The sequence below is a fragment of the Scyliorhinus canicula genome, chromosome 6, assembly GCF_902713615.1.
Source record: "Scyliorhinus canicula chromosome 6, sScyCan1.1, whole genome shotgun sequence".
Taxonomy (NCBI): Eukaryota; Metazoa; Chordata; class Chondrichthyes; order Carcharhiniformes; family Scyliorhinidae; genus Scyliorhinus; species Scyliorhinus canicula.
In genome coordinates, this window is record NC_052151.1 from 165,671,192 (window position 1) to 165,692,764 (window position 21,573).

Consider the following 21,573-nt stretch of genomic DNA (forward strand, 5'->3'; position numbering starts at 1 on the left):
GCAGGCAGTCCGTCTCGTGGCCGTTGAGGTGGATCAGCGTAGTCGTTTTGGCGAGCGTGCGTGGATGAGACTGGTCGAGTTGAACGGCCGTGAGCCGTGGAGAAAATCCGTCGTCGCCGTCCGAGTCGATGCTGGAGGGACCTTGCGTGGCAGATCTGGAAGACGGTGGCCAAAATCCATATGTGAGGTGAACGGCCGCGAGCCGTGGAGAAAATCCGTCGTCGCTGTCCGATTCGATGCTGGAGGGACCTTGCGTGGCAGATCTGGAAGACGGTGGCCAGGATCCATATGTGAGGTGAACGGCCGCGAGCCATGGAGAAAATCCGTCGTCGCTGTCCGATTCGATGCTGGAGGGACCTTGCGTGGCAGATCTGGAGGTCGGTGGCCAGGATCCACATGTGAAGTCTGTTCCCCAAGATGGCGGCGCCCAGTATCCGCACGTGGGGTCGGGGCCCCAAGATGGCAGCGCCCAGGACCCGCACATGGGGTCGGGGCCCCAAGATGGCGCCGCCCAGGAAGCCCTCGTGGCCGCTGGTGGCGGAGCTAGCATTGCCGGCGCTGTGAGCGGTGAGGCGCGCAAGCCGGCACCAGGAGGCGAGCCGGGTATAGCAGCTGTGGGGACGCGCAGGCCGGCTCCAGGAGGTGAGTAACATGCATCAGCTGTGGGGATGCGCAAGCCGGCTCCAGGACGCCGGTTAGGTGCATCAGCTGTGGGCGGAGGTAAGGCGTGCGGGCCGGGGGCGGGGGGCCGGGGGCGGGGGGGGCAGAGTCGCGCTGCGGGCAGGCAGGGACCGGGAGGGCCCGGAGAGGCGGGCCGGTCGGGCGCCGGGGCCCGGGGGCGGGGGGGAGAAACATGCGCGGCGGGCAGGCAGAGGCCTGGAGGGGCCGGGGAGGTGCGCTTGTTGGCCGGTGGGGCGCGAGTCGGGAGCGGCTGGAGGGGCCCTGGGGGAGAGAGAGAGGCACACAGGCCGTTTGCAGAGGCCTGGGGGAGGGGGGGGGAGAGTGCTGTGCAGCTTCCAGAAGCGCTGCAGCCAGCGTTTTGGCCTGGCAGACCGTGGAGTAGTGGCCCTTCTTCCCGCAGTTCTTACAGAGGGCGGAGCGGGCTGGGCAGCGCGAGCGAGGGTGTTTAGCGTACCCACAAAAGTAGCAGCGGGGCCCCGCGGATTTATCAGGGCGCCCCGTGGCACAAGCCTGAGGGAGGCCGGGAGCGGCGGGTGGCTGGTGGGAAGCGTGCCAGGAGGCGGCCTGGCCAGGGTCATAGGTGCGAGCGCTTAGATCTGCGACCTCCAGGGAGGCGGAGAGGGTCAGCGTCTCCGTTAAACTGAGTTCGTCTCTTTCCAGCATCCGCTGGCGGATCATGGGAGACAGCATCCCAGCCACGTAAGCGTCTCTGATGAGTAGCTCCATGTACTCTGTAGCGGACACCGCTACACAGACGCAACCTCTCCCCAGGGCATAGAGGGCCCGGGCGTATTGGTCTAGAGACTCACCGGGGACCTGCTTTCTGGTGGCCAGCAGATGTCGAGCGAATACCCTGTTGATCGGTTTGATGAATTGTCCTTTTAGCTTTTGTATAGCGTCATCAAAATCCGTTTCCTCTTTGATTATGGCGTAAGCGTCAATACCCACGCTGGAGTGGAGAACGTGCAGCTTCTGTGCCCCGGTGGGGGGGGTGGTTGTAGATGCTAGGAACCCTTCAAGGCAAGTCAGCCAGAGTTAGAAAAGTTCTGCAGAGTTCGGAGTTTGCGGGCTGATGCGGAGGCATTCGGGCTTCATGCGGAACTCCATCTTCAAAGTAGTAGTTAATTAAATTGATGTACCATCGATTGCACGCGAGGCGAGTGATTTACCAAAGTCTGGCTTTAATTAACTAGAACACAGCTCTGCGATCGTCTACAGTGGAAAGGGACGATCGTCAGGCGTTTGAGCATTTATACCTCGTTAATAGAGGCGTGGTTAACTCAGCCTCTCAGCCAATCGGTCGAGAGGCACATGACCGACCAGGGCCAATGGTAAGCCGACGTTCTGGCCCAATGGCAGACGAGTATGCAGATCATATCATCACACCATGTTTACTGTATGTGCGTTCTGAACCGCATTGACGCCGCTATCGAGATGACGAAGAATTACAATTCGCGATTTTGGCATCAGTCAATGGAGAATCCCGCCCTGTGCCTTTCTGGTTCATGCCTCCTGTAATTGTGGCGCCCCCTTGCTGGAAAGGAAGGAAATGGGGCAAAAACCTCACACTGACACCTGGACGGACCTGCACACTGTTCTTCTGGATGTGAGTCAAGCTTTTACCTGACCCAAACAACACCTCCGATGTAAAGGATGAAGGAATGGGAGCAAAGACCTTCCGGATCCCTCAGAAGGAGGAAGTATATATCTTTAGAGGGGGAACACTCGGTGAAAGAGGCAGTAACAGTGTTTCCTGTGGCAAGCGTGGGATCATGGCCTAGGATCCTGATGATTGAACAGGAATTTAAACAAATGTTTTACAACAGTTTCCTTAAAGAGGTTGCACTCCTGACCACAAATGGATCTTTCTGGTTTTGGCAACCCAAATGTATCAATCCATCATGGTCACGCAAAATTGCACAACCTCCCTCTTCTTGCTAAAGGTGAGTGAATTTTATGTTTTTTTATAATGTTCATTTTTGTTTCCTAAGGCTTATTAAAGTCTTCGAAATGAACTTTTAGTGATTAACATAGTTTTCCACAAAATGAAATAAAAATCATCAAATTAAAATCACTTAGCTAAGTATAATTTAACAATGGAGTCTTTGACATGTTTGCTGTACTGTCTCTTCAATGTGAATTGTGCTGTAGTCATTACACTGAATCATAGAATCATACACTTATAGAATAGTTACAGCACAGAAGGTCATTTGATCCACCATGTCTGTGTTGGCCCTCTGAAGGAGCAATTCACATAGTACTACTTTTATCCTTTCTCTCCATTCAATTTTTTGCTTTACAAGTAATGATCTCATTCCCTTTTGAAAGCCTCAATTGAACCTGCATCCACCACATTCTCAGGCAGTGCATTCCAAATCCTAACCACTCGCTGAAATGGTTTTCCCTCAGGTAGCCATTGCTCTTTTTCCCAATTACCTTAAATCTGTGCCCTCTGGTCTCGATCCTTCTACCGACCATCAAATCTCAATCTTTCTACCCAACCGAAGTTCCTTATCTCTGCAACCATTCTCGTGAATCTTTTCTGCATCCTCTTCAATGCCTTCACACCTTTCCTAAAGTGTGGTGCCAGAGTGGGCACAACACTCAGTGGGGGCCAAACCAGTGTTTTGTACAGTTTAAACATAGCTTTCTTGCTTTTATACTCTATCCTCTGTTGATAAAACCTGGGCTGTCATATGTTTTATTGTGGAGATGCCGGCGTTAGACTGGGGTGAGCACAGTAAGAAGTCTTACACAAGGTTAAAGTCCAACAGGTTTGTTTCAAATCACTAGCTTTTGGAGCACTGCTCCTTCCTCAGGTGAAGGAGCCAGTGCTGAGGAGCATTCACCTGAGGAAGGAGCAGTGCTCCGAAAGCTAGTGATTTGAAATAAACCTATTGGACTTTAACTTGGTGTTGTAAGACTTCTTAATATGTTTTATTAACTGCGGTCACCTTCATTGATTTCTGCACATAAACATGTGGGACCCTCTGCTCCTGCAACATCTTTAGAATTGAAGCAACTATTTTACATTTTCTCTGTGTTCTTCCGACCAAAATAATTCACTTCACACTTCTCTGCGTTAAATTTCATCTGTCACAAGTCTGCCTTTTCCACCAACCTGTCGATGTCCTTTGGATCTACACCGCCCTCTGCTTGTTCCATAAATTTCATAACATCTGCAACTTTTGAAATTGTGCTCTGTACACCAAGGCCTAGCTCCTTAAGATATATCAGGAGCAGCAGGGGTCCTAACATCCATACCTGGCAAACGGCGTCTCAACCTTCCACCTGTTTGAAAAATAAACTTTCGCCACCTTTCTCTGTTTTCTGTTACTCATGGATTTCATATCCATGTTGCTCCTATCCCTTTTATTCCATGAGCTCTAACAATCTGTTGTGCCACACGTTACTAAATGGATTTAATTTTAATTTCTGTTATGATATTGATAAGAGGTTTGGTTCAATTGATTAAGGATAATTCCCAAGATTGAACCTTTTCCTGTTAGCATTTAAACATTTATCATTTTTAGACAATAGGTAGCTGGGAATGGTAATGAGCTATCCTGAAAGAAAAGGGAATAGTCGTTAAAGTTATTTCTGCATTTTGCATCTGCATTGGGAAAATAATCATTGAGCACTTCCAAAGCAATTCACATCCTGTGGGAATCGATCATCATACAACACAAGTGGCCAGCGGAATGGACAATCCTGACCTCAAGTGTTGACTTTGAGAAGGCTGCTTGCCATTTCCTATGCAGCGGGTATTGATGCTTGAAAGCATGAAGTAAGTGGGTTCAATGAAAATTTTCAAAAGGAGAATTGGATAAATATTTAGAAAGGAGAAATTTGCAGGGTGATGTAGAAAGAGCAGGGCTGCGGGACTAATTGGATAACTCTATCAAATAGCCAGTATTGACACAATGGGCCGAATGACCACCTTCGGCATGGTGGCACAGTGGTTAGCCATGCTGCCACGCAGCGCCAGGGACCCAATTCCAGCCTAGGTGACTGCCTATGTGGAGTTTGTACGTTCCCCTCATGTCTGCATGGGTTTCCAATGGGTGCTCCGGTTTACTCCCAGAGTCCAGAGATGTGGAGGTTAGGTGGATTGGCCGTGATAAATTGCTCCTTAGTGCCCAGGGATGTGCAGGTTAGGTTATGGGGTTGTAGGAATAGGGGGTGAGGATGGGGAGGTGGATATGGGTGGAGTGCTCATTGGAAGGGTCGGTGTGGACTCGATGGGCCAAATGGCCTCCTTCTGCACTGCAGGGATTCTATGATTCAATGTATTAATCTAGGATTCTGTGAAAACTAAATTGAACATTTCAGATTAAAATGCTTATCCACTAGAGTGGAACCCATGCTTCAAGTGAGGGCAGTACTCATCAAAGAATCTATTGCAGGAAAATGTTGGTGCACAGCCCATGGCTTTCTGCTTGTTCAATTTAATAGGCAGAGACCATGAGCTGCATTTACAATTTTCTGCAATGAATTCTCAGTGAGCGCCGCTCTCCATCGAAGCAGAGACAGCTCACGAGAGTTGCTTGTGCAGTGTTCTAAATCCCTGGAGAAAGTTTTCTTGTAGCAGACAGGTCCGCAGACTTTGGCACAATTGAAGCATTCGCCTGCGTGGAACTTCAGTTTTTGTGCCGGACTTTGTTGAGTTTTGTTTCCCTGCAGTTGCCTTGTTTTCTCCCAATTGGTGGATTCAAGCTGCACTCCAGAACTTGTAATCCATGCTGGCAGTTTGTGGAAGTACCTTCCTTGCTGGGTTTGCCAGATGTGCTGCCCTGGTGAAATGCAAATGAGAGGCCAAATCAAAGTATCCTTTGCCTGCATGTTCAGCTGGATCTGAAAGATTCCAATATTCTACAACGTTTGAAGAGGAGTTGGAGACTGTCCTGCCTAACACATATCTCTTCAGCAGCACCTCCAAGAACACCCAAAATATTCAAATCATTTTTTTTTAACTCAACTTAAAGTGCCCAATTCTTTTTTTTTTCCAATTAAGGGGCAATTTAAGAACCCGGGGTCCTCGGTCCGTGAGGCAGCAGTGGTAACCACTGTGCCACCGTGCGCCCATAATCAAATAATTTACCATATTGCTGGGTCTTGCTACATGCAGCATAGATGGGTAATTTTTCTCCTACATCAGTAACCCACAGCACCAAAATTACTGGAGTGTTGGAGCCCCCTTTTGCAGTCAATCTTTCCCACAGAAAATTTTGACAAGAAATGTGGCTACAACTCTCAGGGTGGCACGGTGACACAGTGGTTAGAACTGTTGCCTCACAGCGCCAGTGGCCCAAGTTCAATTCTGACCTCGGGTGACTGTGTGGAGTTTGCATGTTTTCCCCATTTAGGTTTTCTATGGAGGCCTCCCACATTCCAAAGATGTGAAGGTTAGTGATGTACCATCAATGACCACGAGACGAATGGTGAACTATTGTGGCTTTATTGTACTAGATGTAAAGTCTGGGCCCAAGAATGGGGGCAGTGCAGGAGAGCGTACACTTTTATACAGAGCCTGCTGGGTGGAGCCAGCAGGCTGGGATTTACCATAATAATTGGAGTACAATGGCAGTGTACCATAATACATGGAATGTATGTTCAGTGGTTTACCACAGTTAGGTGGATTGGCCATTCTGAATTACCCCTTGGTGTTGAAAGGCTAGGTGGGGTTATGTGGATAGGGCAGGGGATTGAGCCTAGGTGGGGTGTTCTTTCGGAGGGTTGGTGCCGACTTTATGGGCTGAATGGCCTCCTTCTGCACTATAGGGATTCTCATCTATGATTCTATCTACATTAATGGATTTGCCTGTAGTCAAGGTTGTCATGTGCTTCTTTCTCCTAAATCTACAGATCCTGGAGCTCCCTCCCTAACAGCACTGTGGGTGTACTTACACCACATGGACTTCAGCGATTCAGGCAGCTCACTACCACCGTCTCAAGGGTAATTAGGGATGGCCAACAAATGCTGGCTTCGCCAGTAAAGCCATCATCCTTGAATTAATATTTTAAAAAATGCAACTTCCAACTACCCTTGAGCAACATTGTGCAGGTCCAATATACAACTTTTGATGCTAATGATGTTTATCTGAATTACATTTTCGAGCTGGCAGTGTTTGAGAGCCACGAGGTCAGGCTGCCTCACGGTGTAATGGCATGATGGTCATAAATCACTTTTGAACATATGAGGCCTTGATTTCTTGTCCTAACAGTTTGCGCTGCAGCCATGAGCAACATTTCTCAATTTTGTCTGAAAACGGAAGTAGATTTGAATTTTTCATTTTCTTTCCAGCACATTTTAGCTCAGCTATGAACATATACCCTTCAATTTATTCTCAAATGTTGCTATTTTCACTGGATTTCATCTCATTAAAAAAAGATGAAAATCCTTCTATTTTAATCGCTTTTTAAAAAAAAAAGTCAATATTGTAAGGTCAGCATTGGAAGGTTTACACACGTACAATCTGTGGAAATTTGAAACTGTCAAAGATGCTAAAATTAAACTGTGTGGTATCAATCGCAAGAGTTTTCACTTATTTCAATGGGATTTGTCTATAATGTCATTTAAATAATGTCAACGTGCTGATGATACGTTACACAGCACAAGTCCAGTTCCAGAATGTGGTATCAATTACAATGTGATCTCCATGTTACACAATATTAATAATGTATTTTCATAGCTCCCAGGAAAATGTAGATTTAATGCACTTTACTTTATCTATTTTAGTATTTTTTGCAATGAATGCAAGATTATGGGCACGATTTAACAGGGAAAAAACGAGTCCCGTTTTGAGCGTGTTTAGCGGGGTTTTTCCCAGTGCCAGCAGCACCAAGAATGACCCGCTATCAAACACAATTCAGTTTTCTTCCCCTTCAACGAGGCCAAAGCCGCACTTACCATTATTTCTTTCACTGACGAGCTCAGCTCGCCAGTGCAGGAAGACATTGGGACACCATTTTTAATGCTGCCCCAATCTCTCGACCCCCGCCCCCACTGCAGCGTCCATACCAAATGCCGCCCCAACTTACCTGTTTGGGGGTCTTTGCGGCCCCGCCCCCTCATCCCACTTGATAAGGACAGGGCACCCCCAGACCCAAACACTGGCATGGGCAACCTGGCACCGTGGCACTGCAAGGGTGCACAGTGGCAGTGCCAAGGTGCCCGGGTGGCAGTGGGATTACCAGGATACCATCACCCCTGGGGCCTCCGATAGCCTGGGAGACCCCCTCAGGTGCCGTTATGCCTGGTCCACGTTTCTGGGCCCAGGGAGAATCTGACATCGACACATTTCAGTGGGTCTAACTGCTCGCTTAAATATGTAAATCTGAATCACGCCCAGTGAGGGCAAGATCCAGATTATGACATCTTGCGAGATCTCGTTAGATCTCACGAGGTGTTCAGAGCATCACAAAAAAGGCTTCGCCACATCACCCGTCGGGTCGACGAGACCGTTCGATCGCGCCCTATGTGTTTCTTTGATTTTATTCTGAGGATGTGAGCATCTCTAGCAAGGCCATCCTTTTGGTGGACACAAAGCTACCCTTGAAAAGATGGTAATGAAACACCTTCTTGAACTGCTGCAATCTGTGTTGTGGAGCTACTCCCACAATAGAGGGGGAATTTCAGGATTCTGACCCAGAGACAGTGAATGAAATATATTTCCAAATCGCGATGATGTGTGACTTGGAGGTGATTTATCTGCTGGTCTTGGTCTTCTTGGAGGTTGGGTTTGTGGGCTTGGCAGATGTCAAAGGAGCTTTGGTAAGTTGCTTGGTAAGTTGTGGATGGCACACACTGCACACACTGCAGTCACTGTGCACCTGTGATAGAGCAAATGAACTTTAAAGGCGATGGATAGGATGCCAAAAAGTGTTTTTTTTTTGCTTGATGTTATCAAGCTCCCAGAGTATTTTTGGAGCTGCACTCATCCAGGCAAGTGAAGAGTATTCCAGTACACTCCTGATTTGTCCCACATAGATACCAGAGAAGCTTTGGAGAGTCAGTGGGTGCAGAAGGCCCAGCTTCTGACCTGTGCTAGTCGCCACAATATCCACGGGAGGGAATCTCTGCCAGCGTGATTCTCCATTTTGCCGGCGCCCGGCGTTTCCTGACAGCGTGGGGCTGCCCCACAACGGGAAACCCCTTTGACCGGCCAGGGTAACGGAGAATCCCGCTGGCGGGTCAGGCAGAAAAGTGGCGTGGCGAGGCGGAGAATCCAGCCCTATGTGTCTAGGCCAGCTGAGTTTCTGGCCAAAGGTAACTCCCAGGATGTTGCTGCTCAGGGTTCAGGCACCATTCAGTGTAATGTTCCAAATTGCTTCCTAGGTGATAATATAAGGGACATCGTTAAAAACGGACAATACAGAGATCCCAATCACATTCCACAAATCAAAATGACTGAAAACAGCCTTTGCAAGACAAAAAACCCAATTGCTATGAATGGGAGATAGCTTTTCTTTCTGGGGCAGATAGAGCAAGGGCCAGGCCAATCATAGTGCTTATGGATAGCTCACCATTTCAGAGGGTGCGAAATCCTGTGGGGCTGTCCCTTCTTAAAGCCAGCCTGTCGCTCTGAAAGGGGAGGTGGAACGTTCAGTTGTGGCGAATAGACAGAAATCACGAAGGCCAGAGGCTGAACGATGGTGGTCAGGGGAGATTGTACCTTGGAATCCTCATGCAACAAATGAGGACTTGAATAGGAGGTCCTCTCTGCTTCAGATGGGCAATGGTTGCTCTGGAAAGTTAATCAACAACAGTGTAGATAGAGGGTTGGGCAGAACAATGTACATGGTGGAGTTCCACCTATTAAACATTTTAATTGTAGGTTTAGGAAAAATAGCCCATGAAACCTGAAATGAAATTGTAAATGTTAGAGATCCACTGCGGACTAACGGAAGTAAAACAAGGTTTCACCTGAAGAATTAACCTATCTTTCTCTTTCAGGTGCTGATTAAACTATTTCTATTGTCCCGATTATTATTTTTAATTTTGGTGTTTAATCTACCATTCCAGTTGTAATAAAATGCAATTTTAATCTTGTTGTTCAGTGTGAAACTTGGTGTTGAACCATTGATTGGCTTTGCAAAATGAATGCCAATGAGGCAGACCACAGTAAATGATGCTCTGAGTATCATTTACAAGTTTGTCTTATTAAGGAGGAGGAGGACGTCTCCAGTCAGGCATTGCAAAGCAATCTCTCTTTCCATTCTCCCCCCTCCTCTCCTCCAACCCCCCCCCCCCCCCCCCCCCCCAGTGCAAACAGCCATGAATTGTACTTCTTTTTCTTGTTGAAAAGTAAGTAAAATAATGATCGTCTGGCAGCTGGACATATCTTGCCTTGGCTCAACACGTAGCTTTACACTAAATTATACATTGCATCAAATGTGTCACCAATGCAAACGTACGGTGAGGTTAGGCTCAATTAAGACTTCAAACTTAAATAACAACTGACACCATAATGTACACAGCAACTAGCTTACACATAACATTCACCACGAATCAACATTTGTAACACCAATATGATTTTTTGCTCTGGATTGTTGATTGTCATTTTAAAGTATGAAAACGTACTTTTGCTGAAAATGGAAGCATCTGTGGAAACATTATGATCAGTCCGTGACTGATAAGAATGCCAATCTTACTGCAACCTTACTTACCTTATGAAATAATTTCGACAGTATGTGTTCCCCTTTCTGTCTTCTGGGTGAGTTGTTTAATCAAGGCCTCATCCGTCCTTTTGGCTGGACATACCATCCCATGGCAGTTTTTTGAAGAAGTGCAGGGGACGACCTTGCATGGTTTCCTTCACTAAAACTGATTGTCTGGTCATGAACATATTGCTGTTTTTGTAACTTTGGAGAGGCCTGGGGCTGGATTCGCCGGTCCAGCAGCCGAGTTTTCCTGGGTGGCGCGCCCTCGCCGGCAGCGTGTTTCTCCGTTCCCACCACCTTCCAATGGGATTTCCCATTGTGGCCACCCCATGTTGCCATGTTGCCACCCCATGTTGCTTGGGTGCAATGCCGGAGAAACTGAGAGTTCCGCCGGTGGAGACTCCAGCCGCCTGATCTGTCCACTAACATGGGGAACGCAGAGCCAGGAAAATTCCCAGCTCCGCAAACCCGACCCAGGAAAAATTGCCCCGAAGGATTAGGTTTTTGCGCTAGTGATGAGGTGCAAGTGAAAATGGGATCCATGGCAGGCGACCTGTTGAACATGACGGAGGCTGAAAGAAGCACAGGCGGGTTGGGTGAAAGGCCAGCTCCAATTCACTCACACCTTGTTGAGGCTGTAAAAATAAACAATGGGCGTGATCTACCAGCTTCGTCGTGCTCTCGCTTGAGCGTGACATGGCTGTTAGATTGTGGGGGGAGGCCAAAGTTGGAAACTGCATCAGCACTGATCCGTTTGCGATCTAACCGGCCCGGCTCTCACTGGCAAAATCAGGATCGAGCCATGGCATGGCGAAAAACCAATAATCATTAATAAAAGCCAATCTCCAAATCAATAACAGGATTGACCCCCGATCTAATGGCCTCCCGTGATCTCAGCACCTCCCCAGCAAGTGGTCACATGGGTGGGTTTTAGTACACCTTTTTAAAAACAAGAAGCTGGCGGAGTAGCTGCTGTGGGGCCCGAGGAGCTGATTAGCCATCTTCGAAGTCGGGCAATCAGCCCAGGGGCACTGAGATTACTGACCCAGTGCTCGGAGGGGAGGGGTGAACAGCCTCTGGGCTGGGAGTGTGTGTCCCAGTGCCCGTGGGTCCGCCACACCACCCACTGGATCATCTGGATCCATAACTGGGCAGTCCCAGCTACAGCCTATTCACTCCACCGACCGCCCATGACCCCCACTGATAGAGGCAGCCTCCGGGCACACAGCTGAAGGCCATTGTTGATAAGGAATTGGCAATGTGAGCACTTCACAGCCCCCAAGTGGATTCCTGTCGGTACATGTGCCATGTCGCAGGTGGGAGTTATTGCCTCGCATCCCAACCAGGCATTGAGGCCTGGACACTCTGCCTGAACACCAGAGCCTTCAACAAAACAGAGGCAGAAGGCAACATCTAAACACGCAAGAGCTCAGCCTAGGCACTGAGGTCATCCCCACAACCAGAATGCGGATGTGTGCACCAGGGAGAGAATCAGCGCCCAGTCTAGGTAACATTACCAGGGGTGACTTCCGGTGACAGCCATGGTGTGAGTGGTCACACACAGGGAAGCTCCTGTTTGAAGGCACAGAAAAGAGCTCATTACCCAATATTGGGTGGAATTTTGATGAAAAGTTGTAGTTGAAAGTCAGAGGAGTATTTTCCCCCAGAAGTGGTATGTCCGCTGGTCACCAAACCTGGCAGAAGATGGTGAGAGACATGGCCAAAGAGTTGGAGGAAACCTGTGGTGCAGCAGCCAGTGGCTGAGGGGAAGGGATGGTGCAAGGTGGAAAGCTGCAGATGGAGCAGTTGATGGCTTTTATTAAGTAGGAATTCCACCAACAGCAGAAGGAAATGTGGGAGATCGCTCAAAGGCTATCGAAGGAGCTGAGGCATCCCTGAAGAGTTTGATGGAATGGGCGGAGATGAGTTTGGAGGTCGCAGATTCGGGAGATCGAAGGAGAGTTCTCGGACCACAGCGATCGTGCGGTGGCTCTGGAGGCAGAGGTGGGGCTCCGAGGAGACCTTTGTAAAACGTTGAGGGCAAAGATGGAGGAACAGGAGAATACCTTTAAAAGGCAGAACCTGCAATAGTGGGCCTGTCTGAAAGAGTGGAAGGTGTGAGTGCCACGAGGTACGTCTCGAGGATGTTGGTTGGGCTGATGGCGGAAGGGGTGTCAGATAAGGCGCCTGAAGTGGACCGAGCGCATAGGTCCCTGAGGCAGAAGCCCAGAGCTGGGGAGCTGCTGTGGGCAGTGATCATGGCCGCATGCTGACACACCAGCTGCAGAGACAGGCTGCATCCAGGGCAATATTGAAGATACAGACTGGGGCTGGAGATATGGTGTCGGGGAAGATAACGAGGTGTTTAGGGAATACTACCAGGAACTGTACGAGGTGGACCCGGGGGGAGAGGAGGGGGACGGGGCGGTTTCTGGATGAGCTGTAATTTCCCAGGAGTGGTTGCAGAAGATCAAACAGGCCTCGTGAAGAACAGGCAGCTCCCAGTAATATAAGACGGCTGTTGAATGTAGTGATGAATCCGTTGGGGGCTCTGGTACCAGAGGTGATGTTGACAGCTTGACAATGGGGAGGGCGTTAGGGAAACTGCACAGGACAAGAGGGGTGCAATATGAGTAGGAGGAGTCTGGCCTGGTGGAGATCATTTAGCATTTTGCAGCATTCCCTAAATGAGGTGTTTAGGGGATACTACCAGGAACTGTATGAGGTGGACCCGGGGAGGAGAGGAGAGGGACGGGGCGGTTTCTGGATGAGCTGTAATTTCCCAGGAGTGGTTGCAGAAGATCAAACAGGCCTCGTGAAGAACAGGCAGCTCCCAGTAATATGACAGCTGTTGAGTGTAGTGATGAATCCGTCAGGGGCTCTGGTACCAGAGGTGATGTTGTCCATGGATGCGGAGAAGGTATTTGATCGGGTGGAGAGGCCGTTCTAGCTTTTGGGAAGGTTTGGTTTGGGTCGAGATTTGTGGCATGGGTGCGGTTGCTGTATGTGACACCAAGGGCGAGTGTGAGATGAATAATATGAGTTTGTGAAGCTTTGAGTTACACAGGGATACGAGGCAAGGATGCCCGCCTCTGCAGTGCAGGGAAATCTCATCATCGGTGACCGTCTGTCCCCGGCCACACGCTGCAAACCTCAGGGCCAGTTCCTCGTAGGGAGTGAGGACTCTGATGTCCAGCACCCTGTCAACTGTCTGGGTTCTCTCCCGTCGGGGACGCAGAGGGCATTGTGAGCAGCACACATCATGAATCGGGGGGGGGGGGGGGGGGGGGGGGGGGGGGGGTGGTAGATGGGGGGCACATGAGGTGACATGGGTGAGCAACACTGCTGTGTATGAGTGGGTGCGAGGTGGCATGGTGCTGGCTGAGGGCAGTTCCAGATCCATGATTATCGTGGGAGGCGGGTGGAGTGACAGGTAGAATCCGTAACGGGGGCCGATGCCATCTCACCAGTCTGGCCTGGTAGAAATCATTTAGCATTTTGCAGCATTGTGTGGAGGTCCTCCGAGTTTTGCTCCCCGTGCTGACGGCAACTACCACTTCCTCCCAGGCAGCGCTGCCTGCCGTGTGGCTGACCTGCCAAGCCCCTAAGGGGAACACGGCAATCAGTTGCAACTCCACCGCATCATGCAGGCAGAACAAATCGGCCTCTCCGAATCTTGGAGCTGGTCCACTTGGTGGCATGGCTGCAGGCGGTGTGGGCTTACCTTTGCGGGATCGGTTTAAGGGCTACTCCTGTTCGTTAGCAGAGGGCTGGCAAGCGTACTCCTGGTGAATCAGCTGGCAGGACAGTCATTTGCGGCGTGAGGCCTGTGGGGTCTTGTTAAGTGGACAAATTAATGTTTGATGCCGGTGACGGCCTCACCAGGTCACCTGTCGGGAAGCTCGTGGCAGTTCCAGCTCGCAATCATACTTTGAAACCTTGCCATTAAATTGCACCCAATATCACAAAAAACAGACCTCTCGGCCTTATCACTCACACTTCTCACCCTCCTACATGCTCCCAATGCCCTATCCATGCCACCTCATGACTTCACACAACACCAATGGACCCACATACTCTCCATGCCATCCACCTCATCCCCCCAGCCCTTTATAGCCCCTTTGCCAACTTGTGCAAACTCATGCCAACCCATGCCCCACCCACCACTCTTTACTCTTACATCTACCATGCCAACTCACCCAGTATGCACCATGCACAGATCTCAGGACTGATGCTGAGAAGTTCTTACATTCTTACCGATAAATTTACTATTTCAAAAAACCACTTGCATTGATAAAAACCCATTTGTTACATTTAAATTCCTTCAATCACTTATGAAAGCAAGCATTTATAGTCCCATTTCAAGGAATTAATAACCAATTGGAGCTGGCAATCAAACTGTGAATTGACAAGCACCCTGCTGCAATAATGAAAAGTTTTAAATTCAGTTGTGCAACGCTAAATCTGTAATGTTAGCCCTCAAGCATAAGAGACAGCCAACTAACAGAGTTCAATAGAAAGCGTTGATTTTCTTTTTCTTTATACACTTTCAAAAAAATTTACAGGGCAGGAAATTTAAATCCCTTGACAGCTCCTTTTGACCACTCCTCTTGGCTGTTCCAATGAGTTTATGCACTTTCTTTTCACATTCATTTCTACTTTTAACAATTTCAAAAAACACTTTTACCACACCCAAACAACACATTACCACCGCCAAAAATGTCTCAAGATCACATCCAAAAGGGTACCCTATCTCGCCAAATAACTCCAGCTTAAAACATTCTCCCACCTTGTCTAAGTGCACATGCCGTGTCTAAGATATAGCACTGGCCAAAATCAGAAGCAGCAGTTGTCTCTGTGAACCAAGGATGTGTGAATCAGAACTCACCCCATTCCTTCCACCCTTCGGAATTGGTGGAATCTAGATCCGGGGGCAGCACTACCAGATCTGGATCTCCACCAGCATTTACGCAAAGCTGGAAGGCCTGTTCACCTCTATGAAAATTCAGGCCATTTCAGAAAGCTCTTCATTAACTGGAAAGCATTTTAAGACTTCCTGAGGTTGTGAGTACTGTTATATAAATGCTATTTTTCTTCCTCACTCACAATCAACATGGACATTTTTTTTTAGCTTTGCTGTAGCAGCTCCCATTTACTTTAGAGATACTCTAAGTGTCATTATCAGACCTGTTTTAAACCTGTGATGTTTACCACAGCATCTCAGTGAAGTAATACCTGGCTGTCAGAAAGATAATAATTACCTTTTCTCCCACAGTGTTTCTTCAATATTGAACATGCTGACAAAGCATGCTGAGAGAACGAATGAAGAGAAAGCAAATGTGAAGAGAACTTTTAAGCAATAGCCCACTCTTTCAGTATGGAGATTAGTGCGACATATACTTTTCTTTTTTTTTTAAATGATTTTTATTAAGATTTTCAGAAACATACCAAAAACATAAAATAACAGTGAGAAAACCGTATTAAGAACAACAAAAATAAATAACACAATAACCCCCAAAACCAACCCCCCACCCCCCCCCCCCCCCCCCCCCCCCCGCCCCCCCACCACCAGTAACTACAAAAAGAAGAAATAGATAAACACCGGCATATTCAATAAACACATATACACATTTCTCCCTTCCCCCGCAACAAACCCCCCTCCCCCTCCTCTCCCTCCCTTCCCCCCAGGTTGCTGCTGCTGCTGGCCTATTTTCCTACAGTTCTGCCAGGAAGTCAAGGAAAGGCTGCCACCGCCTAAAGAACCCCTGTACTGATCCCCTCAAGGCAAATTTCACCTTCTCCAATTTGATGAACCCCGCTATTTCATTGATCCAGGCCTCCGCACTTGGGGGCCTCGCATCCTTCCATTGAAGCAAAATCCTCCGCCGGGCTACTAGGGACGCAAAGGCCAGAACCCCGCCTCTTTCGCCTCCTGCACTCCCGGCTCCACTGCAACCCCAAAAATTGCGAGTCCCCAGCCTGGCTTGACCCTGGATCCTACCACCCTCGACACCGTCCTTGCTACCCCCTTCCAAAATTCCCCCAACGCTGGGCATGCCCAGAACATATGGCCGTGGTTCACTGGGCTCCCCGAATACCTAGCACACCTGTCTTCGCCCCCGGAAAACCTACTCATCCTCGTCCCGGTCATGTGGGCCCTGTGCAGCACCTTGAAATGTATGAGGCAAAGCCTAGCACAGGAAGAGGAGGAATTCACTCTCTCCAGGGCATCCGCCCACGTCCCCTCGCCAATCTCCTCACCCAGCTCCTCTTCCTATTTACCCTTCAGCTCCTCCACCGAAGCTCATCCACCTCCTGCATGACGTGGTACACGTCCAAAATCTTCCCCCCTCCAACCCACACCCCGGAGAGCACCCTGTCCCGTACCCCACATGGGGCAGCAGAGGGAACCCCTCCACCTGCCGCCTGGCAAACGCCCTAACCTGCATGTACCTAAACATGTTCCCCGGGGGGAGCCCAAACTTCCCCTCTAACTCACCCAGGCTCGCGAACCTCCCATCCACAAACAGGTCCCTCAACCTCCTAATAGCTACCCTATGCTAGCCAAGAAACCCACCATCGAATCTCCCTGGAACAAACCTGTGGTTCCCCCATATCGGGGACTCCATTGAGCCCCCCACCTCCCCCCTATGCCGTCTCCATTCCCCCCAAATTTTGAGGGTAGCCGCCACCACCGGGTTCGTGGTATACCTCGTTGGAGGGAGCGGCAACAGCGCCGTTACCAGCACCTCCAGGCTCGTGTCCACGCAGGACGCCATCTCCATCCTCTTCCATGCTGCCCCTGCCCTGTCCATTACCCACTTGAAATGAAATGAAATGAAAATCGCTTATTGTCACGAGTAGGCTTCAATGAAGTTACTGTGAAAAGCCCCTAGTCACCACATTCCGGCGCCAGTCCGGGGAGGCTGGTACGGGAATCGAACAGTGCTGCTGGCCTGCTTGGTCGCTGCATTGGCAGCCCGATAGTACCCACAGAGGTTGGGCAACGCCAGCCCCCCCCCTATCCCTGCCCCGTTCCAAAATCACCCTTCTCACCCTCGGAGTCCCATGCGCCCATACAAATCCCGTAATACTCCTATTGACCCTCCTAAAAAAGGCCTTCGGGATAAGGATGGAAAGGCACTGGAACAGGAACAAAAACCTCGGGAGCACCGTCATCTTGACGGACTGCACCCTGCCCGCCAGCGACAGTGGCAACATGTCCCATCTTTTAAACTCCTCCTCCATTTGCTCCACCAGCCTTGTGAGGTTAGGTTTGTGAAGGGCCCTCCAGCTCCTAGCCACCTGGACTCCCAGGTACCGAAAGCTCCTCCCTGCCCTTTTCAGTGGAGCCTACCAATCCCCTCCTCTTGATCCCCCGGGTGCACGACGAACAACTCACTCTTACCCAGGTTGAGCTTGTACCCAGAAAAGCCCCCAAATTCCCTAATGATCGTCATCACCTCCGGCATTCCCCCCACTGGGTCCGCCACATATAGCAACAAGTCATCTGCGTATAACGACACTCGGTGCTCCTCCCCACCCCGCACCAGACCCCTCCAATTCCTCGACTCCCTCAACGCCATGGCCAGGGGCTCAATTGCCAAGTGACATATACTTTTCATGATGAAGGTAGTGGCCATTGTTTTTGGCACAGCAGATTTTTGCTGGAGATGTTTCTCAGTCATTGCATTGACCTAAAGAGTAATTATAATTTTCACCGACAAATTAGAAGCTCACATTGAAGAAAATATACTTCTATTTAACAAGACATCTAAGAAAACATCTGACATTATCTGTTCACCTTTATTTTCACCGAATCACAGAATCACACAGTGCAGAGGAGGCCATTCGGCCCATCGGGACTGCACGGACCCTTGGAAAGGGCACACCCCCACCCTATCCCCGTAACCCAGTAACCCCACCTCACCTTTTTTGGACACTAAGGGACAATTTTAACATGGCTAATCCACCTAACCTGCACATCTTTGGACTGTGCAAGGAAACTGAAGCACCCGGAGGAAGCCCACGCAGACACGGGGAGAATGTGCAGACTCCGCAAGACAGTGACCCAAGCCGCAAATCGAACCTGGGACCCTGGCACTGTGAAGCAACAGTGCTAACCACTGTGCTACCGTGCTGCCCGATATTGCCAATCTGCTTAACAGCATGACAGAAATGAAAATAAGAATACAATGCTGCATTTAATATGGAGATGTTGGAAGTGATATATAAATGGTACCGGTGTCAGAATGATATGAAAAGAGTAGGTGAGAGTGCTTGAAAAAATATATTAAAAATGACAATGTACCCATCTCCACGGCCGCCTCCTTAAAATACAAAATAAAGAGGAAACAACAAATTACAGGTTGTTGGAAATCTGAATTAAAATGCTGGAAAAGCACAGCAGGATCAACCAGCATGCGTACAGAGATAAATATTACAAATGTAAGCCTGAAACGTTAACCTGCCGTTGCTTGCTCCAGGTGCTGACGGTGTTTTTTCCAGGTTTTCTTTCTGTTTTTGTGTGACAATAAGAAGTTGGAAAAGTGAGGGGGCACTACAGGGCTGTCTGGATTTGTGGCATTAAAGGGGTTGATTTTCATAATCCACATAGTTTTCAATCCACCAGTTTTATAGAAAGGAAATTCTAAAGGGCTTGCGTGTAAATTCCCGCTACGTGCTTCCAGCAGGTGAGGTTCATTGCCGGGAATATAAAGTTGCCTTTTCAAGAGCCATTGGCACTAGGTGACTGACATAAGACCATAAGACATAGGAGCAGAATAACACCATTCGGCTCATCGAGTCTGAGCCGCCATTCAATCATGGTCGATATGTTTCTCATCCCCATTCTCCCCATAACCTCTGATCCTCTTATTAATCAATCTCTGTCTTAAAATTAAGGCCTCCACAGCCTTCTGCGACAATGAGTTCCACAGATTCACCACCCTCTGGCTGAAGAAATTCCTTCTCATCTCAGTATTAAAGAATCGTCCCTTCAGTCTGAGGCCGTACCCTCGGGTTCTAGTTTTTCCCATTAGTGGAAATACCTTCTCCACGTCCACTCTATCTAGGCCTCTCAGTATCCTGTAAGTTTCAGTGAGATTTCCCCCTTATCCTTCTAAACTCTAACATGTACAGACCCAGAGTCTTTGACCGTGCCTTATCTGGCGAGCTCTTCATTCCAGGGATCATTCTTGTGAACCTCCTTTGGACCTCTCCAAGGTCAGCACATCCTCCCTTAGATACAGACCCCAAAACTGCTCACAATACCCCAAATGGGGTCTGACCAGAACTTTATACACCCTCAGAAGTACATCCCTGAACTTGTATTCTAGCCCTCTCGACATCAGACATGCAAAATTAAAACAAACATAATCTTCGAGCTCTGACATTAAAAAAAACAGTTTACAGCGGTGCTGCTATTTAGAAACATTGTGATAATCCATTAGTTTCTATCAATGATGACAGCACCTCACTATTTAAAAGGGAACACTTGGTACATACTTGCTTTAGCATGGTTTGAGGTTTGAGAGACGCCAATAAGTCATGATGTACAAAGCTCACCCAGAATCAAAGGCAGTTCTCCCTGTGTGAGGATGAGGGGAAACCATGCAGTGCATTGAATCATTCCACTTCGCAGCAGAGGTTTAGATCAAACCTGCATCGACAAGAAGGGCCATTGTTCCCTGCTCAGATTAATTTTTGGTAAGCTGTCCACGATTCAGAAATAATTGGGATTTAAACAGGCAGAGAGGGCACAAGGATGGATGTGTTCTTGAAAATGGCACATTAAGTCAGTGAAGATGGGAAGAAAGGCGAGTGGCGGTGGTTTTCTGAGATTGGGCTGGTTTGCATTTTGAGGATTCGTTTTCACCTAGTCTTTGATATGCTACCATTGTCAAAAATGAAAAATTGTTCCATTGGCCACCATCTGCTAATGTGACCCCAAATTAAAAATCTGTCTTTGATAACTTCTGACTTTGACAGATCCCAGCTGCAGATAGAAAACAAAATGCCATCAGTTTTTTTCTGGCAATATAGCATCACCTTCAGAAGAGCCCTAAATGCAATTTTGCAGACATAATCAATTTTTTGTGGATTTTCTAATCGGGTTGTCAAATGTCAAATTGGTGCCAAGTAACAGGTTGGCTTGTGCTGGCAACTAAAATTATAGAGGAACTGCACTGAGGTTTAAGCCAACCTCGATTCATTTCTACTTTCAGGAGAGATTGCGTTCTCCTCCTGCATACTGTGGGCGTGATCACAAGTCCTCACTTAAAACAACAAGATGTTGATTCACTGCAGCCTCCAACTTTCACAAGGTTGAAAGATTTGGGAATTAAACAGACACGGAGTTTTGTGTTTCTTCACAGACTGAAGCAGCAGAATAATCTCTGAGGGAAAGAGCCATTCCAAACACATATTGTACCTTCATTGATGCACCAGGTCACTCGCTTGAAAGAGACATGCACGTCGCGCAGAGTCCGGAGATGAACAGGGCTTTATGTTGAAAGAATAGAAAAGGACGTGAGACTTTCTCCACTGGCAGGAGCCAGAGATTTGAGCAAATGCTGGCAGAACACAGGAGTGGAAATTTATTTAAGTTACAACAGGTGCAGTCAGGGCCAATTTCAGAGGCCACCATATTGTTCCATAGGGAGAGCTGAAAGCTGATCCTCAACTGATTTTCAGGGATAGAACATAGAACATACAGTGCAGAAGGAGGCCAATCGGCCCATCAAGTCTGCACCGACCCACTTAAGCCCTCACTTCCACCCTATCCCCCCAAACCCAATAACCCCTCCTAATCTTTTTGGTCACTAAGGGCAATAGCCAATCCACCTAACCTGCACGTCTTTGGACTGTGGGAGGAAACCGGAGCACCCGGAGGAAACCCAGGCAGACATGGGGAGAACGTGCAAACTCCGCACAGACAGTGACCCGGCAGGGAATTGAACCTGGGACTCTGGTGCTGTGAAACCACAGTGCTACCCACTTGTGCTGTCATGCTGCCCAGATACCTGGTGGCTGCTTCAAACAAGCATAAGCGAGAGGCCTAACACTTCTTTCTTGGGCCTCTTCCAAATGAGGCAGAGCCATCACCATACCCAGTGGTTCTCTATGGCCACAAACAAAAGATCAGCTATTATTTAAATTAATACTCCTGAGAGTGCCATGGCTGTACTCACTATCGCCCACCACCCCCCACCACACACACACACACAC

The 21,573-nt window shown here is 48.7% G+C and overlaps 1 long non-coding RNA gene across 1 annotated transcript in view; it reads right to left on the minus strand.

Annotated features, from left to right (window-relative positions):
- Positions 1 to 5,165: 5,165 nt before the first annotated feature.
- Positions 5,166 to 21,573, minus strand: part of LOC119966847 — a 64,434-nt gene continuing 48,026 nt past the window's right edge. Inside the window, exon 4 of the long non-coding RNA XR_005460859.1 lies at positions 5,166 to 5,474. This is a non-coding gene — a long non-coding RNA (uncharacterized LOC119966847). The remainder of the gene's footprint in view (positions 5,475 to 21,573) is intronic.